Source organism: Apium graveolens, chromosome 5 (genome assembly GCF_009905375.1).
Source record: "Apium graveolens cultivar Ventura chromosome 5, ASM990537v1, whole genome shotgun sequence".
NCBI classification, from domain to species: Eukaryota; Viridiplantae; Streptophyta; class Magnoliopsida; order Apiales; family Apiaceae; genus Apium; species Apium graveolens.
In genome coordinates, this window is record NC_133651.1 from 311,609,609 (window position 1) to 311,618,885 (window position 9,277).

Sequence of the window (9,277 nt, forward strand, 5' to 3'; positions counted from 1 at the left end):
AGTGAAAAAGGTGTCCATCCACTGCCAAGTGAATTTGCAACAACTTTAGGCACTCTTTTGGGAGCGTCTAAATGGAAAAATCAAATACTTGTAATAGAAGTCTATATTAATTATACCTATCATATAATATCCAAATAGTTTTTTAAATATATGTTTGGGGACCATCTACGAAATCTAATATAGGGTGCACGTCAACGATTCGACTTAAAATGTTGCCAAATACGACATATATGAACTAGATTTTTTGAATTATAATTTATGATGTGTTGAACATGATTGGCACCTCTCAAGGTGCCTCTATAGTAGATGCTCTTACTGTAGCTATATATTCTTAATGAAGGTGACAATTTATGTGTATGTATTTAATAAATATGAGCCTCAGATGATATGGACTTTATTTCCATGTTAGTTGACCTTGTTAGTTGACTGATTCTTTTTAATGATTACTCATGGGGATTTGTTGATGTAATTATAAATCAGGAGGAGTATGATACCCATGATCCACAAGGGCAGTCTGCAACGGAGCTACGGTCTCCTGAATGGCAAAAAGAGGTTAAGGATATCGTATCTGCTCATGGCGTTGTCTTTGCTCTTTTGATGTCTGGTGTTTGTGTTGCATTTAGCCGAGGTAATCTTTTTTCTTTGATGATCATCATGAGATACATGTTAAAAAAGACCTATTCATTTTAAACTTTTTATGCATGGCATGGCTTCAGCAACCAATCAAAGGATATGTATTCTGAATTTGAGTTCAGAAGAATATATTGGGAGAATATTTTACAATAAATTCAATGATTCGGTCATCACTGCCTCAGCTTCCAAATCAGATAATTACACCTCCTTGAAATGCAGGACCACAAGAATTGAGTGCGTATATTACTTGTACTCTCAAAAGTTTTCTTTTTTTTTAGTTTATTACTTCCTCAGTAATTTGTTTACTCATGCAATCCCATCAAATGGTGTCAGATACATTCAAAATGGTCACCCAGATGCTGGCTTCCTTGTTTTTGAATCAGAGTTACTGAAATGGTGCAGTTCTCTCCAGATTGATAATGTAAATGCTAAAGCAGTCACCTTTTCTGCCCAACATAGGCAAGAATACAACTTATTTTTGTTTATTCTTAAATAAGGAAAATTAAGACTATAATTCTTCACATAGAATGATCCTTAATTCTGATATGAATTTTTTTTTGATTTCCCTTATCGAGATCAGCATCTACAAGGTCTATGAACTGCAAAACTACAGCATGTTGTACTCCATTTCTGGTACAGATGTGCAAGGCATAAAGACCAGGTAAGGTTTTATTATGAGTAACTAGCTATATTATTAAAGATAGATGATAATCCCTTAGAATATTTATTTAAATTTATTTAAATGAACTATAATACAATCATTGTATCATTTTTTTAATAATTACAACATCATGAATTATTTACATTATATCATTATCTAATATTAAAAAGTCAAATAAATACTTCAAAAATAAAAAAATTAAAATTATTGTATTTGTGCCCTAGGTAGAGTTACAATAAAATATTTACAAATAAAACAACATTCCAACAATTATATTATTTTATCATAAACAGTTTGAACTCGACTCCTTAAAAGTTCGGTCCTGCTTGAGCTCATTAAGAGCTCGATCTCATGCTCAAACTCGAACAACAAAAATGTTCGTTAAATTTTTCGAGCCTAACTACACTACAAGAATAAATTTAAAATATAACCATCGTAGAATAAATTTAAACTATTTCATTAATGTTAAATAATTTTTAAATAAAATATTTGTGTAACTTAGGTATATATATACTCAATGCACATTTGTCATGTCAAGAATTAGTATCAGGTGCACATCAACATCAAATTTAAACATTTATTTTTACATCACATCTAACCTTCATTTCATCTCATCATATATAATACATATATGTGTAAACTTATTTATATTCTTTCTTCACAATCATCGCCCAACACCACAAAGTTCCCCAAAATGTCATTCACAATCGACATTTTTCAAGAGTTCCGAAAAAGTCATCATTATTTTATATATACATCATATATGTCTTATATTCGGCAAAGGCATAAATATACCATTATTGTTATTTTATACCCAATAAGAAATAAAGGTTACTTATATGTCTCTAAAATATAAGATAGCGTGATCGTACAAGGGACACTGTTGTTATTCAAGAGAAATTTGCTCCACCTACACGTTGTGCTATGATAGTGCGAATTCACTTCAAGGATAAAACATAAACAAGAAATCTGGCATGACCGGAAAACTTGAACGGAGGCCACACCTCAATTCGCAAGGAAAATCATGTAGGCGTGTATATATAAGCCTAACAAATTGTATCCATATTCGAAGAACCTCATGGAAATTCATAAAACTGAGATCTAAATTTATATTCAATATAGATTATACGATACTGATCCAAAATTTAATCTGATCCACAATCTAAAAATTATCTAAACCAAAATTTAACAGAAAATAATCTAAAATAATTTTATATTTAGTTGTAATCAGAAATCGATCAAAACCAAATAATAAATTGTTTGAACAGAATATGACTCAAAGTACCAAATCGAATATGTACTTTATGTCGGAAATTTAAACATTGAATAAAATTGAATTTTAGTTTTGTTGTTATAATTTGAAAAAGTCATAACTTATATTTCATATTAATTAAACTATGTTTAAGTTAATAAATTATATATTCATCATAAACTTTTATATTTAAGATGATGTTTATGTATAAAATTAACTTAATCCGAATTTTATCTGATAATTTTGTTTCCGAATTAAAGGTAAACTTAACCAAATTCAATATAATATGAACTTGATATAATTATATGATAATCGAAAATTGATCTGATCTGAAATCAATTTGATTATGTAAATCTTCATGTCTAAGTTTGTATATGTGAGAAAAACTAGAAAAAGAGGTTATCTAGGTTTTTTCAATAAAAACAATAGATTATGTGAATTGTCATGTTTATGTTAGTAAATGGGCTAAAAAAATAATAGAAGAGGTTAGCTAGCTAGGTGTTTTTCAGTGACATTCTCTGTCCATCTATCTTCGAGTATATATGTAGAGCCTAATTGACTAGCTTTGGATGGCTTGTGTCTAAGACATCGACTATGCTGTTCAAGCCATTTAAAATGCATGGTCTTGAAGGTGTAACTCAAAGTCCTTGATTTTTATCTAGACTGTACACAAGTCATAGACACCATTTAACTTGGTTTAAATGTACTGCCCTACCCTAAGTATTCTCACCGTATCAAACAGCTTGTTTAACAACACCTTGGATTAACTTTATAATAACACCATGCAGTTGTCTAACGCCTATTTTCAAGAGATATTTCTTAGAATATAAATGTTTACACTTTTTTGAATAATATTGTGCGGTAACTGCCATCAATAACATTTTGACACATCTTCTTGACAAACAGCCGGGGATTAATGATGTTGATTTATACCAATGCCGGAAGACATGCTCCTCTTAAGTTTCATTCAATAGAGGATGGATGTGTTCTTAAATCCTTCAGTTATCCCCTACATCACACAAGAGTGAATTTTATTGAACTGTTCCATGAAAAGGTGCTAGTCAAGCAGGAGAATGAGAATCTTCAAATTTTTGATGTATGTACTTATTTCCTTTATAATAATATGCATGTTCTCTTCTTTATTTCCCTTTGTAACTTGTAATAGTTGAAATTTTTATTTACAGGTTCTGACCTCTGAGCTGATAGAGGTGAAAAGAACTAAATCCATGGCGCCATCAATGTTCATTTTTCTTCACAACACCAGATTATTTCTGACTTTAAGGAACGAAACAGTAGCTGTCTGGAACTTACGTGGGGAGGTTGTGACTTTATTTAAGGATCACCTTTTGGGGTCTCCTGGTAGAAACATTAAGAACATTTATGTCACAGCTCGCCAGGATCTTATTATGTTTTTCTGCAAGGCTCATTTAGATGACCCATGGTTGGGACAAAATGGTAAACATCATTTTCAATAACTGATGATAAATATTAGCGCACACACTGCGGATTAATTCTTAATATATGAATTATATATATTGCATTTCATTTGTCTTTGTGTAGCTGGTTCAATAAAGATCAGCAGTATCTTGACTGGTAAATGCCTTGCCAAGATCAATGCTGGTAACACCAGTCTGATAAAAGAATGCAAGTGCAGTGGTCGAAGGTGCAACTTAAGCAAGCCAATCAAAGGTACTGAAATCAAGAGCACTCTTGAAGATGCACTAAAAGACATCACTTCTATCTTTTATGATGAAGAACGCGGTGAGATATACACTGGTCAACGGCTTGGCTTGGTCCATGTTTGGTCCAACTAAAGCTGCTCGATCTCATTGCTTTGAAGACTACATGGCCAAATCTAGACATGTGCAACTAAAGGAGCTCTCATTAGCTTAAAGACTACAATTGGTGTACTATATTTACTTAATTACAAATACATCATGGTAAAATGTAATTATTGCCAAAACTCAATTATCACGGGTAAGATGATATTAGGCCGGTACTCGGTGTTTTAAACTTGCAGCAGCGTGGCATGTCAAACGGCCTAGTACTCTTACTTCCTAAAACCCTGAATCCAAGTGTTTTTATTAATATTCTAATGCTTATCAATATTTTCCGAGCAAATATAGATAAACTTTTTGAAACATAAGCACTTTCCATTGCATTATGAGTCTTATATTCATATTAGTAGAAATATGTATATATTTTTTATGTAAAATTTAACTAGCTCTAGGACTCATTTCTTTCAACTAAATAACTTAAAATTCCTTATATTGAAAATGAGTTATACTTTTAGATTTGCTCTATGTTAGGTTTGCTGTATTTCATACCGGGTAAACTAACTTCAAGTTCCATACTTTTTCCAGTTAAAAAGGTGTTACCAAACTCCACAGTGATTATTACAAGTTAAGTAGGTATTTAATATAAAAATATTAATTACATACCAAAATTAACAACATAACCTGTAGATGCATATCAATAAACCAAACATTTATATTTAGTTATCTTGAAACTCGTAGTTTTAACTGACGAAGTTAAGTTCTACATAATTATAAAAGTTGAATAGTCTTTTATGTAATTCACCTAAATACGGTATTTCTTCTTTTTTGTTTTATATTATATGCACTACTTGAAAAAGTAGAATAGACATTGCCTCTTAGACATCGGTTGCTTCTGCAGCCTATGTAAAAGGTATTTTTTACATCAATTTTGGGAAACCAATGTCTTTTGTTGTTATAAACATCACTGGTTTAGCTCAACCGATGTTATATATCTGTTTTAAAAAAATTAATCAACGCGTCTTCCCCGGTTTCCCCCATTAACCAAATAATTCATTCCCTCCATGTGTTTCCCCCCTTGTTTTTTGACTTGATAAAATTCTCCCCCTTTTTCACACAAATCTTCCCCCTCTTTTCTATAAAAAAAATTAAAATTAAAATCAAAAAACAAAAAACAAAAAATGTATTCTCTCATCTCTCATAAAAAAACTCTCATTTCACCAAGAACAGGTTGTTAATTGTGCTCTCATTTCCCTCTCTATGCTCTCATTTCCCTCTCTGTGATCTCATTTTCTCGTAGATTTGAGGGTTGCTCTTATCAAGGTTTCTCTCATCAAGGTTGCTCTCATTTTCTCCTAGATTTGTGGGTTTCATTGCATTAAGTTGAAGTCGAAGTTGAAGTCAGAGTTGGATGTCAACTCGGAGTTTAAGTTTGGAGTTTAAGTCGGAGATTGAAGCTAAGTTGGAGGTTAAAGCTTGAATTAGGTAAGTTTTATACCCTAAATTCAGAATTGGGGGTTTAAATTTGAAACCCTAATTTTTTATTTTTTAATTAGTTTAAGCATTTGCATCTGCTTGTTTGAGTTGGTTGTTACATATTCTGTATAGAAATGAGTTGCTTGTCATATAGCAAGCCCTAATTTTATTTTATTTTGTTTAAATGATAGGATTTTGTTTAAATGAGTTGCTTGTCTTTTCTCTGTTTTCTCTAGGAAATGCATGTTATTTTGAGTTAAATACTTGGATGATAGACGAAATCCGCTTTTTGTTCTACATATGCCATCACAACATATAGTGTACATCTTTCATCTATTTGTAGTATAATGTAAACATTAAAATGCATGCCCTGTCTTGATTTTTGATTTCAAGATAATTAACTTTGATTTTTATTCATACTTGGAATAAAAAAATTATAAAAGAACACTTTAGTAACATATACATATGGTGCTTATAAAGTAAATAATTATGTGGTAGAGAAGAAGGGGGTCGGCTGGGAGGAGTTAGAAAAGCAGAAGTGATTTGTTTGGGAATGTACTTCATGACATGTATATATGTACTTTAATGAATTTATCAATCTCTAATGACTTTATGTTCAAAAAGCAGAACTTGTAGGTTCTGCTATATGATTCTACCTTAGATTTATACGATTTATATTCTGAAAATGAATGAAATGGCAGACTATTGCGTTATGATCGGATGAAACAGACAGAGGGAATATGAATATCTTCTAGCTTGGGAGATCGAATAATTAACAAGATAGTTGTAGGTAGGTCAGATCAAGAAAGTACAAGGTGATGAGGTTGGAGCCTACAAATAACGAATTAAAAGTCTAAGAAAAATAAGTTGTTTATAGTTGTAATAAAACAACAAAGTAGCTAAAATAATACTTTTTTAGCATATAGAATTAATAGAGGGAATGGATAAGAAAAGTTAGAGTAATTGAAAGGTGACTTTCCTCTCATCATCCATTTATTACATAAGTACATACAAAACTTTTACACAAAAAGTTCTGATTCCTGTTTGAGAAATGATAGTTAGCATGTGAATAGAGTTTTCTTGGCCTATGGAAGCAAATAATTTACGAGCATCGGCGTCGGGTACTGGTTGATTCTGCTCATTACAAATTATATTAATTTGATATGTTCATTGTCTAGTGTCGTGCTCTGCATTGTTCTGTGTTTCGTTTTGTTACATCATTTTAATCGATCAGTGTCGTGCTCTGCTTTGCCGATAATTATACATAGTAATACATATATATTACTAATTGTATGTTGCTTGTTTTTTAAATATTTGATATGAAAATTAGGTGGGAAATAGGTTATTGGACGAATATGGAGAAAGACTGGATTTCAAAAGAAAGGGATTCGTCGAAATATGAAGTCGGGGTTGAAAAGTTTTTGATTAATGCCAAAGAAAATTGTAAAAATCCTAAAAAAATACCTTACCCCTGCTGTAAATGTGTTAATTTCATGAAATTTTCGATCAAAGTAATAAGGGGTCATCTCTACGAGAATAGTTTTAATTTTGGGTATATTGTTTGGATTTGGCACAAATCCAAGACTAGTAGGTCGTCTATTGGTAGCACACGGCCTCCACATGAAGAGGAGCACAATGCAGATGCATTTAAATCGGCCTTTGAAGCTGCATCAGAAGTGGCTGCTGCTGTGATTTGTGAAGCAGCATATCATAATCTGGAGGGTAAATCAGGGGGTGATAACTAATATAAAGACTCACATGAATTTAAGAGGTTTGTGACCAATGCTCAACAACATATATTTGAGTGTAGCGACTGCACAAAATTAGATTTGGTGTTAAAATTGCATAACTGGAAAGCAAGATTTAGTGTTAGTGATAGCGCATTTAGCGATTTTCTCTCTATAGTTGGGTGATTCCTACATCGGGATAATGCATTACTTGTTAACGTATATGAAGCAAAGAAAACTCTTTTGAATTTAAGCCTCGAGTATACAAAATTCCACGCGTATCCCAATGAATGTTTTCTATACATGGGTGTAAATGAGACTGATTCGGAGTGTCCAAAGTACAAGCTATCTCGCTAGAAAGTGGGTAAGGAAAGTAGAAAAAGGTCTAAAATCCCAGCAAAAGTTATGCGGTAACTTTTGATCATCCCAAGATTTAACCGGATGTTTAAATCTTCTTTGACAGCTGAGTTGTTGACATGGCATTCCAACCAAAGAATTCATGATGGCCGGATGCACCACTCTGCCGACTCTCCTTCTTGGCGGAATATCGATTACAGGTGGCCTACCTTCGAAAGTGAGCCAAGAAATCTTCGACTAGCTCTGTCGGCTGATGGTATTAACCCAAATAACAATGGGATGACCAACTCGGTATTCTTGTTAGCCGGTAGTATTGGTAATATATAAACTTCCTCCGTTGTTATGTATGAAGAAGAAATTTATGATGTTAACTATATTGGTCTCCGGTCCACATGAACAAGGTTACAACCTTGACATGTTCTTACAACCGTTAGTTGATGATTCGAAAAAGCTTTGGGAAGAAGGTGAACCGAAAGTATATGATGCCTTCAAAAAATCATTTTTCACTTTAAGGGCGACTTTGTTATGGATGATTAATGATTTCCTGACATATGGTAATTTGTCTGGCTCTGTCAACAAGGGTTATTTGGGTTATCTAGTATGAAGTGATGATACCGTTGCTAACTATTTACCTTATAGTAGGAAATTATGTTACCAAGGTCATTGTCGGTATTTACCTAGAAATCGTCCATACAAGAGGAAGAAGGTAGCCTTTAATGGTCAACAAGAGTTTGGACAACCAATGTAACACCTTTCCGGACAAGGGGTGTTAGCACAACAAGAAAACATTAAATTTTCTTATGGAAAGGAAGTAAAGAAGTCGAAGAAGATGAACTGTGCTTGGAAGAAGAACTCAGTATTTTTTGAGTTGGAATACTGGAAATTCCATCACGTTCGTCACTGCCTCAATATTATGCATGTTGAGAAAAATATGTGCGATAGTCTAATTGGGACGTTACTGAATTTAAAGTTCAAGATAGTGAGGCATCTCGGCTTGATATGATGGACATGGGGGTTATAACTGATTTAGCTCCATAACTAGGAGAAAAAATAACTTATATGCCTCCTTCCAGTTTTACTCTAACAAAAGCTGGAAAAAAAGGTGTTGAAATCCCTCACATCAATGAAGTTGCCATATGGGCATTCGTCAAACATCAGAAATTGTGTATCCAAGGAGGATTTAAAGATATTTGGGATGAAGTCTCATGATTTCCATGTACTTCTTTAACAATTACTCCCGGTCATAATTCGTTTCGTACTTCTAAAGAATATTAGAGTTAGCATAATAAGACTCTGCTTCTTTTTCAACACTTTGTGTAACAAGATTGTTGACGTATCAAAACTTGATAAATTGTAACCGGTGTGGTATTAACCTTATGTGAGCTCGAAAAAATAT

General features: G+C 32.7%; 1 long non-coding RNA gene across 1 annotated transcript; it reads left to right on the forward strand.

The window, feature by feature from the left end:
* Positions 1 to 1,222: 1,222 nt before the first annotated feature.
* On the forward strand, positions 1,223 to 3,989 carry LOC141659617 (uncharacterized). The gene is made up of 3 exons (XR_012549819.1): positions 1,223 to 1,294; positions 3,453 to 3,642; positions 3,731 to 3,989. It is a non-coding gene; the product is annotated as an uncharacterized LOC141659617 (long non-coding RNA).
* The last annotated feature ends 5,288 nt before the right edge of the window (positions 3,990 to 9,277 follow it).